Source organism: Tympanuchus pallidicinctus, unplaced genomic scaffold (assembly GCF_026119805.1).
Source record: "Tympanuchus pallidicinctus isolate F22 unplaced genomic scaffold, pur_lepc_1.0 scaffold1, whole genome shotgun sequence".
In the NCBI taxonomy this organism is placed as follows: Eukaryota; Metazoa; Chordata; class Aves; order Galliformes; family Phasianidae; genus Tympanuchus; species Tympanuchus pallidicinctus.
Window position 1 is genome coordinate 17,675,137 of NW_026294618.1, and position 15,024 is coordinate 17,690,160.

General features: G+C 35.2%; 1 protein-coding gene across 17 annotated transcripts in view; it reads left to right on the forward strand.

The window, feature by feature from the left end:
- The window catches only part of MYT1L (myelin transcription factor 1 like), a 296,204-nt gene that overhangs the window by 83,943 nt on the left and 197,237 nt on the right, over nt 1–15,024 (forward strand). For all 17 annotated transcript variants that reach the window (XM_052697138.1, XM_052697109.1, XM_052697148.1 and 14 more), the window contains exon 2: nt 831–945. The gene's annotated coding sequence lies outside the window, so the exon portion shown is untranslated. The remainder of the gene's footprint in view (nt 1–830; nt 946–15,024) is intronic.

The window sequence follows — 15,024 nt, forward strand, 5'->3', positions numbered from 1 at the left end:
CTTAGTATTTTTTAAGTATTAAGTGCATTCATGTTCTTCAGCAGTAGTTATATCACAATGGTTTCTTTAATTATGGTAGCTGCTAATCACAAGCTTTGAGTAATGACTAGAAATATGATGCTTTGTCTGTCTGTGTAGAAAGTAAACACATGCTGGGTAGCTTATAGAGGAGACTCTTCATCACCTTAAGATTCTTTCTATTAATACTGACACTTTAATGTGAAGAAGGAATAGTACTGTTGGGTATTTTGTGCTCTCAAAGCAGAATATTATATTACTTATAAGAAATCAGAAGGCAGAAAGGCTAGGTGCTGTTTTCCAATACCTGTATGAATCCAGCTAACTGCAGGAAAGGGTCAGTGTATGGCTCATTAGATTGCATTCCTAAAGCTGAATTTATCACAGTCCTATGAATACATGCATAAAGCATCTTAAATTATGAAGCAATAAGCTGTACTATCAGACAAGGACTCAAACTGATTTAAAATGTGAATAATGTTGTCCTAGGATACATTGTAGAATTTAAGAATGACATTCTAACCTTTTACTGATTATTGAGTAATCAGCAAAAGCAAAAGATTGCTCCAAATCACCTTAAATATCTAACTGATCTGAAAAGTCTCTGCAGGACCAAATAAAAAGTGAGTAATTGAATGAATTTCTCTTCCAGAGAACTAAGGAAATAAGTTGTATATTAGACTTTTTAAAAAACTATTGTTAAATGCATTTATTAAAAACCTACTTTTAAAAGTTAGAATAACGTGAGTGGTTTGTTCTGTTCCTCATGAGCTTGCTATCATATATTAAAGATACATTTTTTTTTCTTTTAGAAAATGAATCTGGAAGAAAATTGGTGAATCCAACTCAGTGGACCTGGAAGCACTCTGACAGGCTCAGAGAGCAGAGTCTGGACCAAAGAGCAATTACCCCACCAAACAATTTCAGGTACAACTGACCTAAATGTAGCACTCTAGATTATTGACAAGAGTTCATTTCCTGTAGTACTTTTCCAATTTGCTACTCCTGATAACCACTGTAATCTTATCTGTCTGGTGCTGCATAACTTCTGGAATGCAGCTCAGAGAGTTCTGTTTAAACACACTTCAAACATCTTTAAGCACACAATTCATGCTAAAAGAGTCATTTACAGTTAAATTGCTGCCAAAGTTGCATAGAGCAGGAATGAGTGCCTGAATCCTTATGGACCTGAATGTGCTGGGATTCTTCACTGTGAAATCAGAAAAAATAGTATTAGTTAAACCTAAATAAATAGGAGACTTTATTTCATTAAACTGTAACAGCAGATTCTACTATGCAGTTTACTTCTTTGGTATAAACATATTTATCCATGAATTAAGGCTTCCTTCACTGACCTCCTACCTACAGGCAATTATCATATGTTGACATGAAAAAGGAATAAGTGTGTGCACCAAGTTTATAAGTGTACAGAAAGCAGATGAACTGAATTCAGAGGCTGGTAATGTTACAACTCATTTTGATAAATATATATTTCTTAGGAGTTTCCTGCAAACTTTTGCTAAGTGCTGGATATACTTGCATTCCATTGATATAGAATGTGAAAAAAATAGATTCCCTTGGCGTGCATTTTTTTTGCATCCTTTTTCTTTTACTGAATTTCTATTTGGAAAGTTCCTTCATTGTTAAGAAATCCCAAAGACTAGTAGTATCAGATTCCATGCTGTGCAGCTGTTGGAGAGCCATTTTTTACAGAGCTTTGTGAACTAATGTTGTAGGACACAACAGTGGTAGTTATTTTTCTGCATAATTTTTTCCTATGTTTTCCCAAGAGAACACCAAAATACCTAATTTATTTGAGTAATAAGCTCCACGAATAGTCATAGGTCTCGCTCCTCAAAGGAACATCAACTCAAAGTTCAATTGAAAGCTGAATAATTTATAAGATAAAAACACATATACAATATGTTGGTCTGTGATGATTCTTTTGATGACAATGGATAGCAGTTTTAAATGTAGCTAGACTCAGGAATTCTACAGTATGTTCTAAAACGCAACAGATTGGAATGTCTGAATTTGATATTAATCAGAGAAATGCCAATCCTCTTCTGATTAGTTCTATCATTTGTAGAGGACTTAGATTTTTCCCTGTAGTCATAGAGGGCCTTATCTAGACATGAATTTTGTGATCTTCATTCCAGCGTTGGAAACTGAGGCAAATGAAATTTCAATGTAAATTTAAATGACGTACCAAAGTTTTAAGGAAATGAAAGTAGTAATGTGTCTAGCTTCTATTTTTCCTGACCTTTATTCTGGTAGATATTAATGTCAAAATTTATAAGACATGTCTTTCAGTGAAAGTGATGTCTTATAACAGTCTAACAAAGTAGTTTTCCTCATTGTGCATTGCACTGCCTAGCCTTCAGACAAAATTCTGTGAAGTATTGTGTTCAACTTTACATCCTGAGTTAAAGAAAAGAAATACCAAAATTTCTTCAAATTATTTTCTGTTCTTCAGAGTTAAGAAGGAGTGAAAGAAGTTTAGAAACATAGTGGTTAAGGACAGGTGTGGAGAAGTACCGTATTTCCATCTAAAATAAAATAAAGTGTGCATCAGTTACTCAATTACATAGTAATTAAGTTAGTGTAGAGAAAATCTTAAGTATAGCAGAAAACTGATTTACCTCCCCCCCCCCCCACACACACATTCTGCTGTGAGGATTTGATGTGACACAACATGTTAGTGGAAAGCAATAGCAATCTGAAATGCGAATGTAAGAAGAAAGCAGCAGAATAATCTGTGAAGGTGGAATGAAAATGTGCAAGTTGTGGCTAAGGCTTTTTTGTTTGGGTGATTTGAGGTCATAGAACTTCTTGTGGTGTGCTTTGTGATCCTGTGTAGTTTGCATGGTAATTTCTACTGAGGTGCTAAATAAAATACTTCTAAAGCTTGAGAAAATAAAGTGGATTAGAGAGAGGACATCTGTGGCAGACTCTTCCACAGAACAAGACAATTAAAGAACTACTTGTCTAGGGGGAAAAAAAGAAAGTAATAAAATATCAGAAATCTGTCCTACCCCAACATATATAACAGACAATGCATAAGCAGTTACCCAAGCCCCAGAGATTCTCAGTTGAAATATTTAACTTTTTTCCCAAAACCTTTCATTTGGAATTTTATAAATAGGACTTCACATAGTCTTATTGACTGCTAGATTTCTGCAAGGGCATAACCTCACAGGGTAAACCCTGCTGTAGTGTGATTTTTGCTACTTTCTTTTTATTCACATGAAATATATGTAAAACTTTATTTTATATGTGCAGAAGAATATCAGATACTCATGTTTTACTAATTGTTATATTTAAGTATTATGTACATCTGTGTGTTAACTTACCATAAATGAATACGCCAGTTTAAAACTTAGAAATTAACCCTGAAAACCTCGTGTGAGCTCATTTCTCTATTAGAATGTTCTTTTTGAGGATTGCTCACTACAGTTGTTGATACATAGAAACAGCATTCTGAGTCTCATGTTAAGTTCCATCTTGTACTGTATTATGGATTTTATTTGACATATTGAAGTATTTATTTGACCTCTTTAGGATATAGTCTAGTCCCTTAGAGGATGCAGGCCCTTCAAAAAAATATATCATAGATTAGGGATCTTAAGCCACTTTATCCCTGTTGCTTTATTCATTATTTCCTACCACCATGGTGAAAAGTGGTAGTAAAGCAATCCTAATTAGGCAGCATAAGAATTCCTGGTATGCAGAGTTCTTCTTAGGCAGCTTTATATTCTTCCTGCTTGTTCTACAGTGCCTCGGGGAATGAGAAATGTCTGGTCCATTAATTAGAGAATTAGCTCAGAGTTGGGAAAGATGAGTTCAGGCTTTGTCTGTGCTACAAACTTCCTGCAAGACACTTAGCTAAGTATAGAGCAAAATTCTGCAAGACCTAGGGATCAGAGACTTTTGTCTGCTTTTGAAGAACAGTTAGGTGTCTTTCCAGTATCTTAGTTACTCCACTAATAATTGAAAAGTCATAAATCTTAGCTTCCCTAATCAACTTTTTATGCTTCTTTATCATACTATTCTTATGTAAGGATATTGGTAGAATGGCAGCAATACAGAAAGAAAAATAATACCTTATGTTAGTTCAGACAGAGTATTACAGATAGGCTGTCATGATGACAAGTTCATATCAGCTCTTTGCCGTATAAGTCTTCCTAATACAACCTTATAAAAGAGCAAAATTCATCAATCAAAATGTCACGTTGCTAAATTTGCAGTTTATAAATTACCACTGTAAATTTAAGTAGTAGAAATCATCACATAGAATTGTTCTTTTTTCTTTTTCTCTCTCTCCCGTGGTTTCAAAAATGAGGCACTAGGTTCTTAGATTGCAGGTTCTAGGCAGCATCTCTGCTCCTGTGAGCAGGCGTGTTGTTTGTATTGCATGGGCCAGCTAACTGTGATTGATCACAGGCTTCTGCTGATGTTAGCAGGCTAAAGAGAACAGTTATGTTAAAGCTGAAACATCAGGACATGGTCATATCACCAGTACAAAGCAGGAAAAAAATGTTTCCAGTTTTCTAAGCCTTCCTGTTGCTAGGCCTTCCAGAATAACTAATCCATAAATAATCCTGAAAATAAGTGGGATATAAAATCAAATTAAACACAGTATCAAAGGGCACAGTTTTTTCTCACTGCCCTACAAATTAGGTTTAAATCTCTGCATATCAAGTGGAAATATAACATCAGTAATAATATTTTATAAAAGACATCTGATGATGATAGAGTTGATAATTTTTGTAGCAAACAATTAGGAAGTGTTGGAGTAATTAGATTATTAGAGGAGGAAATATAAATTTGCTAGATCAGTATGGCTTTTTTTAAGGCTGAATTCTTCCTTCATAACGACTCAAGCATTTTATAAAGCAGGGTAGTCACATAGCTTTATTTCAATGAATTTCCTTTTTTTTTTTAATTATGATCGTAAATGATTCTTTTGTCTTGATGAATTGGTTGCAAATTCTTATGGGCAAAAATTTTTTCACATGCTCATTTTACCCTTTTTACTTCAAATGAATGATGAAGTATTGCTTAGCTGCTATATGCAACTGCATTATTTCTTCTGAAGCTGAATATGACAAAGAAGACTAATTTGAAAGCCAATTGGAATTAATAGGAAGAATTCATTGATCAAGTAGAGTTTGGATCAGCGTTGATTCAGTTTGGAACTATACTTTTTATACTGCAGAAATAAAGGTCTTATTAAAAAGCCTCCATATAAAAATAATTTTATACAGTGATACAAAATAGATTTTCTACGGCCATACATTAATCTTCAGTGTACTGAAGAAGGCTGAGGAAAGGAATATCCTTGGTAAAAACTCTGAAGAATCTTATCCTGTAAGTAGTTAGATTCAAGAGAAATGCATGTGTACTACACAATCAAGGATATGATGAACTGTTTAATTTTTTTTTTCTTTTGAGACATGATAGGAGGACAAACCATATGTAGATTCATATAAGCTCAGCAGTCCTTTCTGTGTACAAATACCTATACAATTTATGACTCTGTAATAAGTCCTCAATAATGTTATTGCAAACAAAATGTAAAGAAGGAATAGGGAAATTTGAATGTTTCCTTTTTATATCCAAACACATTTTCAAGAAGGTGCAGAGAGAGGAGGCAGTACCATTTCTCAGTCACCTTGCACATTTCACGAGGGAGCTGCTCCACTGTGGTTTGGGGCAGTGCAAACCAGAGCTTCTCAGCAGCTCTTGGTAGTATTGTCCTCAAATGACCTTGTGGATGGATTTCTGTTTCAAAATCCTACAGAGTTAAATATTGCTGAAAATAGCATTCACTCTTAGCTCTGTTTCATGGCTTCTAGGGTGAAATTTGTCTGTCCTAATGTAGATGTCTTTTAGATCCAAATTGACTTTGGTTAGACTGTCTTTATAGTCAGTAGAGAGAAACAGACACTTTCAGGGCATGATTCATCTCTTTGTAAGATAGACATCTAAATAGGTCATATGAATCAAACTTCAGAATAGTATTCCTTACTAGTGAGAATGAAGGAAACCTAGGAAATCAGTTTGGATGCTGATATACGGGAAAAATAAAATTAAGTGAAAGGAAGTCTATGTCTATAGGTACCATGTCAGAGGAAAATGTCATAAATTGTTAAGAAGCATCTTTTCCATCATAGCTTCTGACTACATGGCTCTCAGTTAAACATTCATAATTAGATCAGTTGGTGTCAAAGAAAAATTGCACTCACCTCTCAGTATTTTAAGATGTGAAAACAGAATAGATTCTGTTGTGTGAATGGATAATTTATGTATATCAATTATCTGATTCTACATTGATTTGATACACTGATTCTACATTGGTACCATATTTTTACTAGCATCTGCTGATAATTTGTGTACGTAAGGATCTCATCATCGCTTCAAATGGTCTTTGTAAACCATTTCAGAACCAAAACCAAATGCTTTTTTCTCAACCTGCAATCTCTGCACATAGATTGAGAACTGAACGTGTAGTATCATAGAACCATAGAATGGCCTGGGTTGAAAAGGACCACAATGATCATCTAGTTTCAAACCTCCTGCTATATGCAGGGTCTCCAACCACCAGACCGGGCTGCCCAGAGCCACATCCAGCCTGGCCTTGAACGCCTCCAGGGATGGGGCATCTGCAACCTCCTTGGGCAACCTGTTCCAGTGCGTCACCACCCTCTGTGTGAAAAACTTCCTCCTAATATCCAACCTAAACCTCCCCTGTCTTAGTTTAAAATCATTCCACCTTGTCCTATCTCTGTCCGACCTTGCAAACAGCCACTCCTCCTCCTGTTTATACACTCCCTTCAAGTCTTGGAAGGCCACAATGAGGTCTTCCCAGAGCCTTCTCATTCCCAAGCTACTCAAGCCCAGTTCCCTCATTTTTCCTCATAGGAGAGGTGCTGCACCCTTCTGATGATCTTAGTGGCCCTCCTCTGGACGGCTAATTTCAGCTGGTAGATAATTTAAGATATTTATAATTTTTACTGCTGGTGCCTGAGTTTCACTAAATTCCCCACTGGATTATGTGGTTAGTGCAGTGTAACTGAAAATCCCATTGTTGAGTATTTTCAAGTGCTAACAACAAATTTTGTGGATAGGATCTGTGTTTTTTTTAGTTGTGTTGGCTTTAAGTGTCAACCATGAACAATTCAATTTAACGTATAGGAATGAACAGTATCATTTTTTACATTTTTAAAAGACAAAATCAATAGGTCTGAAACACTTGAATCCCTATGCAGCTTTTTCACATTCCTCTCTTTTCCATTGTTTGCAAAACTCTAGATTCCAGCAAACCTGCAAGACTTTTGTCAGATGCATACCCAAGAGCACCACAAGGATGACAGCCTGGAATAAGCAGATTGCTAGTGAGGCTAACAGGTGCCAAAGCATGTTGTTTCATGACCCAGTCTAATGATGCCAAAAATAATCTCAAATGCATTTCAGTCAATAAATGGAAAAAACTAACAAACAAAAAACATGACAAACCAAATAAACAAAAAAATAGCAGCACCCCCTATCCCCCCAAAAAACCTAAACAAAAAAATCAAATAGACCAGAAATACGATCTATAGAATTGTTTGAGATTAAGCAAGAAACTATGAACTGAAAGAGAAGTGTTTGGATTTCTGTTTTGCAACAGTTTTACTGTGCTCAGGTAGTGATACTTTTCTTGACACCTGATTAAATGACATGTTTTCCAAAAATAACAAGGGACAAAACTACCATGGATTCCACAGTGGAGATCACTTTCCGCATGAAATTGAGTCATTTGAGTCATATGCAAATATTATCTTAAATGTCCCTACCTCAGTTTCCCCATCTTTCAGAGCTATAGTATTGAACTGCCTACATTTGTAGTTGTTTCATATGTGTAAATAACATTAAAAATTACTTGGAAGTGCAAGTGTTGTAAAATCAATGATGATTATTATAGTTTGTAGGAAAGTGAAAAAGTGCCTAAGTGATAAAAAATTAGGGATCGGTACATATTTCAGTGATAAAAACTCTTTATCTTATAACTGCATTATGAATATGAAACTGAAGACCCCAGAGTTTAAGAGGTAAATGATGCAAACAGAGGTGATAGCAACTTAGCATTCTGAAGTTTATGAACACTTTTACATGGCACATGTCCTCAAATGCCCACTGAGCTGGCTATGTGAAAAATACCAGTATTCTTTATGCAAGCTGTAGAAAAGAAAACTTCGTAAGTAGTGTTTATATTCATCAGCAAGGCTTAGACTTCCTTTGAGCTGTGGTAACTCTGGCCCTGTGCACGTAAGAAAATAAGTGTATCTTTTAAAACTGAGGTTTTAATTTAAATATATACTTAAATATATAGCCATGTTTTACAAATGTGATGTGTCCTTGAGTGCAAATAAAAGCAGGGAATGAACTCATAGGGCAGGGTGTGATCTCTGAATCAATATGCTGAAATAAGAGACATTGCTCTTAAGTGCTTTTTACACTGTCAATATGTTTCATGAGAGCAATTTTATTAATCAGATGAACAGATACACCTAATATCTGTATGTACAAAGAATCTATGGTTTTTCCAAACAAAAGCACTCATCCATGAGAAAAAGCAGAGGTGAAATCTTGATTTGGCTTAATCTTTTATGTATTTGATCAGGACTAATAAAAACATATATGTTTTGATGCTGCACCTTCTCAATTCTTACTGGTTATTTGTCTGAGCTTCTTCTTTCCAGCTTTTTTTTTGTAACAAAGCTTAGAAATGATTTGCTTTCAAAATTCAGTTGGTATTTTCTTCAAGATGAGATTTAAATGACAAAATATAGATGTTTACATGCAAGTTTCTCTGCTGCTTTCTTAGTCAATGGAGTTAGGATAGTAAAGTGCCAGGTTTGCTGATTCTCTTTCTAGGCTTCATAGGCATAACTGATTCCACTGGGAGTTTTGACAGGGGTAGTACAAATATCTAAATCTAACCTTCATCTTTCCTTCTTGTAATATTACCCTTTTCAGTCCCTAAATTATCTGGAGTTCAGTGCAAGTAATGCAAGTTATCTGTCTGCTCCTATACAAACTTAAAAAATTGTTCTTTGAATAGTTTCCTTTGTTACAGACAACTCATTCTAAGTTGTACAGAGTACTGAATTTCAAAAGTACTTGAAGATGTTTTAGAAGATGTTACTTACAAATGGACATCTACATGTATTCACACAATTTGCCATGGAAATTAAGCCTCCACCTGTCTGAAAAGTGGAAAGAGTTAGGCAAATGATTCACTGAAGTATTTCAAGGAAATTGTTGAATGTCTGCTTGTATTTCTGGATATTTCCTTCTGCCTCTATAAATATTTCTAAATATCCTAATATTTAAATTCATTTTTCTAAGTGGAAAGAAGCTGTGCTTTCTTTAAGAAAGTTCCTGTGTTGCCGAAGTTAATGCTAAATTCTTAAGGGAAAGCCCTTCAGCACTGGATGGAGTCTACATGATTTTCTTAAAGTATTTTATAAAGATTAATTTATTGATTCTTTTAAAGGAGTATTACTACATAAAACCCATCCTCAGTTAAAACAAGAACTCTCTATGATAAGGGGGTGTCCACCAAAAAAGGTCTCTTTTTCATTTCAAACAGGAAGAACAACAAAATAGTGACATATTTATGGGGCTGTGTCTTTTTCTTATTTACAGGTTTTCAAAGCTGCAAACAGTTATTTAAATTGTAAGACCAGTACTGAGTACAATAATGAAGACCCAGCTGAGTAGCCTTTGGTGTGAAGGCTTGGAGTCTTGTTGAAAGAGACAGATGTCTCATTGCAGTTTTCTATGTCCTAGGCAGTCTGCATTGAGGGAACTCTCTACTCTGTGATGATGGGGATTCTTCTTCATCTCTATATTTATTAACAGTTCAACTTTCTAGAGTCCTGGGAAACACACTGAAGTGAATAGAAGCTGAATGTACTCTTCACTTGTGAGAATCAAGTCAGAAATTGCTTGTTGAATTCATGTAGTTTCACTAATTCAAATGATAATGAATGATAGGTAGCTGGAAGTATTGTGTTGTGGCGTTTTGTATGGATAGTCTGTATACTTCAATGTGCCTCTACTCGTATTTATGTTGATGAAGGAAATGTCTGGCTAAAATACATAGCCACACTTTCTTTTTCCGGAGAAGATAAACTGGCAGTGAAACAGTCATTCTAATATTCCAGTTGTCACAATTTTCCAATATTGCATTACAATAGTCAAAAGTAAATTGTGTTTTGAACTGGATGAATAAAATACAGATGGTTAATGTACGTCTTTTAATCAGATCTTACTCAGCAGGATCTTCAGTTACTTCATGTTTTATTTTGAAAATTGAAATTCTACATTAAGTAATCCAAGCACTCTAAAGCTAATACATGCCAGAATTAACTTTGTTAGGGCAATTTAATTTAACCTCCCCCATGCATATGCATTATGAAGAGTTCTTTAATTACATGTCCACATAATTTTCTTAGAAGATCTCTTTCTCATTCTGTTCATAGACTATATGATAGTCACTTAATGAGCATCTGTTCCATATTTTGTTTTCTGAATATTTTTCAATTTGTGGCCCCATACCTTGTTTACTACAGAGTATTTAAGCCCTGCTCTGAAGACAGAATTATAAATAATTTCCTTTTGGGGTTTTCTTAGTGATCATTGCCATAGCATGTAAATGATGAACAAACATTAAATTAGTTTTACTGCAGGCCCCTGAGATGGGAAGAGAATATGATTTCCATTTTATAGGTAGGAAAAGTAGAAACTATGTTCAAAAGCTGTCACTAATCTACAAGACCAGTCTGAGGTGCTTAGGTCCAAAAGCTTTGACTTTTTACTGTTATATGGAACTTTCACACTCAGCTCATACTGATTCCAGCATTTATCACTTCTGCAAATTCATGTGTCTCATCTCAATGAATCACATGGAAAATGAAGAGCATTCTCTTAATGACCAGCTATACCATGTAGACTTTATGGCAACACCAGATAGGATCCTGTTTTCTAGGCTAACTATCAATTACATTAACCATTTTTTCTCATCTTTCAGTGCTGTCCTAATTTTTTTGCATATTTCTTCAAAATTCTTCTCTAACTGAACCTTCTTGAGTACATTGTTCTGATTCATCCTTACAGCAAGGCTATCTTGTGCAGTGTATGAGGCAGGTGTCTTCTGAGAAAAATGGTGTGAGTCATACAATTAGTCTCCATCATGATTCCCCTTCACAAGAGGAGGAAAAGATAGGTTATATAGGCAATGTGACACTTCTGACATCTTTGTCCTTGATTTGGTCATGTTAAAAAAGTTAATGTAAAAATGTGTGTAAGAAGGAGAGGGAGAAGGACAGAGAGAGGCAGAGGCAGAATTAGATTCAGAAAGAGAGGGAAACAGTACCTATGTATGAGGAGGGTAGCTACCCACTTAAGATTTTAAAAATACACACCCAAAAGAATATCTTAACACCCATTTGAATTAGGAGTATGCTTGGAACCTTAAAATCCCCCACACCATGCATCCTTCTATTAAAAGAGATGCATGGAATCATCTTCTGTTGCTTCTGAAGGAATCAAATATAGCAAGCAGAAGCACCAGTGACTGATACTGATGTCCTTACCCCATCTGCAGACAAACTTCTCTAATCCTGCTAGATTTTTAGGCTGTCTGTTGCTGCTTCTGCTTTTGCACTTTATCTTTCCACTGCTGTACACTTTATATGATCAGCAATCTTGAATCTAAACAGATTCTTCTGTTGGGATGTTCCCTGGATGCAACCCCAGAAATTAATGCTGAAATAAGATACGCTGGTCATTTGAGTTACAGTGCACTTCTCTACATATTCTAGTAACATCTGCACAGGTTACTCTCATCATCACTCAACAGACTGTCCCTATACATACTCTGGTATATGTACGTAGGGACATATTTAGAGGTCATCTGTGCTTGGGTGTTGTAAAATTATTTCTAAGTTAGCTCTACCTTTTATGGGAATAACCTTCTGTCTTCTGCGGCTGAATTGTTCAAGCAGCACAATTCAGCCACTATGGAAGCAAGTTATATTTTCTTTCTTTGTTTTCTTTCTTTGTACAAGACTTGCATTAAAGCATGTCTAGATTGTAGCACATGCAAACTCTAGTGGCTTAGGTTTAGGCAGTGTCAAAGTTCCCAGATTTTTCTGTGACGGGTTAAGAAAAAAAGTGTGTAAAGATTAGATCAGCTGCAGCTTCTGCAGCCACCAGCGTCTCACTCAGCTTTGAACACGTGGTGCAGTTTCCTGTTCACGTGGTAGTTGTACATGCTGACTAACATAGCAGGTCAGAGAATTTCATAGAGGTAGTCCAGAACAAATTTGTAGAGCTTTGGAGCTATCCATAATAGGTCACATTGAACAGCAAAAAAAAACCAAAAACAAAAAAACAAAAACAAAAACAAAAAACATTGATCCTTCTCCAGGAGGTAGGAATTTTCTAGATCCCAGCTGATGAGAGCTACCATTAAGAAAAAATGGGCCTTCAGAAAAATAAGAAACGAGACTGAACTGTTTTCTATTGCTGAAGTATACAGAGAGATGGAAAATCAGTTTACTCCATATACAGTTCAAGAATGAGTCTCATGCTGACTGCATTTCATGTCAAATTACAGCTTAAAACGTACACATGAACCAGGAATTTTTATTGCAGCAGAAACAGAGAATTTTCACTGAGCTAGTAAATGCTGTCCTCCCACTAGGCTTGTTCAAATCTATGTATTAAGTGTACATTCAAGAAAGGACTCTTTGTGGCTGTTGCATTTCACATGTGGTGCAATGATTACATTATTGATTACTTGAAACAGAGTCTAAGTACTTGAGAAAAAGGTTTTATTGCATTCAAATAAAAATATTCATTTATATATATATATATATACACACACACATTTGGTCTTAGAAGCATATTCTGGCTCATATTTATTTATTTTTATTTAGAAGTCGTGCCAAACTTTCTGCTTATGTGGTCTGAGTCAGGAAAGATTTGTTTTGCTTTGTTTTGTTTTTAAATAATAATGATGGGCCTTTAACCCCAGAGTAACTACTTTATTTATCATTGCCAAGGATATCTGAGGTCACAAAAATCTTTCATTTCCTGAAAACTAAAAGACAGAAATCTATTTCCAATTCTTGGTAAAGCTTTAGGATGCTTAGGATGCTCTGTCCATTATGACTGAGTTTACACTCCTTAATGATGTATAATGTTCTTATCTGTTTTCTTTCTTTTTGAGTGATGCATAATGAGTACTTGCACAAAATCCAAACTAAAATTGGGAAAGTAAAATGAAAGACATATTGACACAAACATGGTATTGTCTTTCAGTCAGGAGGGCTGTGTTTTAGTAAAAATATTTTTCATGGAACACCTGCCTTTATCCTTTCTTTTCCATGTAAAGGTTTTATGTAAACCTTTATAAAGCAAATGCATCTTTTTAGCACGGTCTGGTAAGGAGAGTCCCTCGTACAACTGTGTCCCACACAGATACTTGAGCTGTGAAAGGCAGAAGATACTAACATAGAAAACCAGCCTTTTGTTACCTGAATAAACAACTTTGATATTGCTTTTGATGTAGAATGTACAACACCATTTTATTATGCCTACCTATTATACCATTTGTTTCAAATAAGTGATTCTGCAAAATGTTTTCAATACAAGCAAGAGAAATGTAATAGCATTGTGTCACTGTACCAGTTCCTCATCTGTATTTCACACTGAGAGTCATAAGTCTCTTTTTAAAGTCTCCAGTTTAAGAAACAAATTCTGGAACTGTGAGGCTTTGGATACCCTCTAAGAACTTGTTCTAATACGGGAGTTATTTCATGACGTTGACCTCTGCCTACATAACACACTGCACCTCCTGGTGCATGTGCCTTATTTATACATGAAAAGGGTAGAAATTTTGAAGAATCTGTTCAGGTAGATACTGGTTTCATAGGTTGTGTTAAAATACATAATGTAAACATATGCAATGATAGACAGGCATTTATACAGAAATGAAATACACCAAAAAAAGTGACAAATGTAAATTGTGAGGCAAGGAGAGATTCAAGCACTGAAGCGTATAATTCTGTCATGAGTATTTTCTTGAGCACATAAAATTCCCTTCACCTCAAAGATGAGGTGGTGTTTTCAAATGTAAACACAGAAAATAAAACATGTAATTGAATACAGTAAGATTGAATCTACTTAGCAGGTCTAACAGAGCAGGGAAGACACAGCTGTTAATCTGATGAGACTTGTGAAAGACTATAAAAAAAAATGCCTGTGTGAGATTAATATTTGCAGAAGAATGTATGTCAAGTATTCAAGTAGTAGCAGTCCTTTATCAGAGAGTGACAGGACAAGGTGCAGTGGGTTTATACTTAGAGGGTAGATTTTAGATCAGGTACTTGGAAGAAGTTCTTTCTTTTGAGAGTACTGAGGCACTGGAAGAAGTTCCTCAGAGAAACAGTGGATGTTCCATCCCTGTGTTTGAGGTCAGGTTGGATGGGGCTTTGTCATTCTGGTCTTATGGGAGATGTTCCCTACCCATTGTTGGCTGGTTGGAATTGAGTGATCTTTAAGGTCCCTTCTAACCCAAACTGCACACTCCTGGCATCCTCTCTCATAGTCTTCTAAAATTTTGATAGAGGCTAGGATTTTAATCTACTCATTTGCCCTGTTCTATACTTTCTGATGTCAAATATTAAGTTAATCAATGCTAACTGGAAGATTTGTCTAGATCCTATTTTATTATCCCATTTGCTCATTTCTAGAGATACAAAGGACTTTAAAATTTGTTGTTGTGATTAGCATAAGAAGTTTTCATCTTTCATATATAAAATCTTTTTTACACTTTAAAGAGAAGAAACTTTAATAAATATTTTACTTTCATGTACAGTAGAAGTATTTCAAGCTATTTATACTTCTCTTAATACGTAAGTTTCTTTGAAAGTAATGCCTCCTATTTAT